The 2,579-nt window shown below is 62.3% G+C and overlaps 1 protein-coding gene across 1 annotated transcript in view; it reads left to right on the forward strand.

Moving 5' to 3' along the window:
* The window catches only part of LOC104127447 (zinc finger protein 665-like), a gene marked incomplete at its 5' end in the record, with an annotated part of 10,179 nt that overhangs the window by 1,850 nt on the left and 5,750 nt on the right, over nt 1-2,579 (forward strand). The gene's annotated exons all lie outside the window — the stretch shown is intronic.

Here is a 2,579-nt window from a genome sequence, read left to right on the forward strand (position 1 = left end):
GGGTCCAGGGGGATCTCCATGGAGGGAGATCCTCAGCTTTCATTGGGTCCAGGGGGATCTCCAAGGAGGGAGATCCTCAGCCTTCATTGAGTCTAGGGAGGATCTCCAAGGAGGGAGATCCTCAGCCTTCATTGGGTCCAGGGGGATCTCCAAGGAGGGAGATCCTCAGCCTTCATTGGGTCCAGGGGGATCTCCAAGGAGGGAGATCCTCAGCCTTCATTGAGTCTAGGGAGGATCTCCAAGGAGGGAGATCCTCAGCCTTCATTGGGTCCAGGGGGATCTCCATGGAGGGAGATCCTCAGCCTTCATTGGGTCCAGGGAGATCTCCATGGAGGGAGATCCTCAGCCTTCATTGGGTCCAGGTCAAGCTTTTAGGGGGCCCAGGGGAGGGTGGGGGACCCCTGAAGGGGCAAGCAGCTGCCTCCTCTGCACGTGTGGCCAGGCGAGGGGGGCACCCTGCCCCACATAGCTGCCAGACCCTGCCTGCTACCAGGCGCCTGGCATGGAGTCTCCAGTGTCCCACTCTGGTTGAGCTTTGAGGGAGAGTCCATTCCCCAGTTCCTGTGGGACATGGCCCCTGGATTCCTTGGGATGTGCCATCTCCTTGGGCATCTCCTTGGGCAACTCCTTGGGCAACAACCAACTTGGGCCACTCCTTGGGCCACTCCTTGGGCCACTCCTTGGGCATCTCCTTGGGCAATTCCTTGGACAACAACCAACTTGGGCATCTCCTTGAGCATCTCCTTGGGCCACTCCTTGGGCCACTCCTTGGGCCACTCCTTGGGCACCTCTTTGGCAAGGGGGCCGCAGCGTTAACCCCTCATTTCATGACGGATTTGGGGCTTCGGACCCCCACATTTGACCCCCCCTGCCCCGCCCCCTAAGAGCATCCACGACGAGGGGGCCCGAGCAGGGGTGCAGGGGGCCCCTGGGTACCCCAAAGAGCAGGCACATCCCTTGAGCACCCCAAAAAGTGGGGGGCAGCCCCTGGGTACCCCAAAGAGCAGGCACATCCCTTGAGCACCCCAAAAAGTGGGGGGCAGCCCCTGGGTACCCCAAAGAGCAGGCACATCCCTTGAGCACCCCAAAAAGTGGGGGGCAGCCCCTGGGTACCCCAAAGAGCAGGCACATCCCTTGAGCACCCCAAAAAGTGGGGGGCAGCCCCTGGGTACCCCAAAGAGCAGGCACATCCCTTGAGCACCCCAAAAAGTGGGGGGCAGCCCCTGGGTACCCCAAAGAGCAGGCACATCCCTTGAGCACCCCAAAAAGTGGGGGGCAGCCCCTGGGTACCCCAAAGAGCAGGCACATCCCTTGAGCACCCCAAAAAGTGGGGGGCAGCCCCTGGGTACCCCAAAGAGCAGGCACATCCCTTGAGCACCCCAAAAAGTGGGGGGCAGCCCCTGGGTACCCCAAAGAGCAGGCACATCCCTTGAGCACCCCAAAAAGTGGGGGGCAGCCCCTGGGTACCCCAAAGAGCAGGCACATCCCTTGAGCACCCCAAAAAGTGGGGGGCAGCCCCTGGGTACCCCAAAGAGCAGGCACATCCCTTGAGCACCCCAAAAAGTGGGGGGCAGCCCCTGGGTACCCCAAAGAGCAGGCACATCCCTTGAGCACCCCAAAAAGTGGGGGGCAGCCCCTGGGTACCCCAAAGAGCAGGCACATCCCTTGAGCACCCCAAAAAGTGGGGGGCAGCCCCTGGGTACCCCAAAGAGCAGGCACATCCCTTGAGCACCCCAAAAAGTGGGGGGCAGCCCCTGGGTACCCCAAAGAGCAGGCACATCCCTTGAGCACCCCAAAAAGTGGGGGGCAGCCCCTGGGTACCCCAAAGAGCAGGCACATCCCTTGAGCACCCCAAAAAGTGGGGGGCAGCCCCTGGGTACCCCAAAGAGCAGGCACATCCCTTGAGCACCCCAAAAAGTGGGGGGCAGCCCCTGGGTACCCCAAAGAGCAGGCACATCCCTTGAGCACCCCAAAAAGTGGGGGGCAGCCCCTGGGTACCCCAAAGAGCAGGCACATCCCTTGAGCACCCCAAAAAGTGGGGGGCAGCCCCTGGGTACCCCAAAGAGCAGGCACATCCCTTGAGCACCCCAAAAAGTGGGGGGCAGCCCCTGGGTACCCCAAAGAGCAGGCACATCCCTTGAGCACCCCAAAAAGTGGGGGGCAGCCCCTGGGTACCCCAAAGAGCAGGCACATCCCTTGAGCACCCCAAAAAGTGGGGGGCAGCCCCTGGGTACCCCAAAGAGCAGGCACATCCCTTGAGCACCCCAAAAAGTGGGGGGCAGCCCCTGGGTACCCCAAGAACAGGGTAAGGGCCCCCTGGTTACCCCAAAGAGCAGGCAAGGACCCCCTGGGCACCCCAAAGTGTGGGTGAGCACCCCCTGGGCACCCCAAAAATCAGGCGAGGACCCCCTGGGCACCTCAAGAAGCAGGGTGCACCCCCTGTGCACCCCAAAAAGGGGGAGCACACTTTTGCATAGGGCACACAGCTCCAGATACCCTGGGGATCGGGGTGCACACCCCCGGAAAATTTGGAGAGCAAGGGGGGAGCCCCCCCCCCTCACTCCCCCCAGCCCCTCCAT

The sequence above is a fragment of the Egretta garzetta genome, unplaced genomic scaffold (assembly GCF_000687185.1).
Source record: "Egretta garzetta isolate BGI_Z169 unplaced genomic scaffold, ASM68718v1 scaffold1016, whole genome shotgun sequence".
Lineage (NCBI taxonomy): Eukaryota > Metazoa > Chordata > Aves > Pelecaniformes > Ardeidae > Egretta > Egretta garzetta.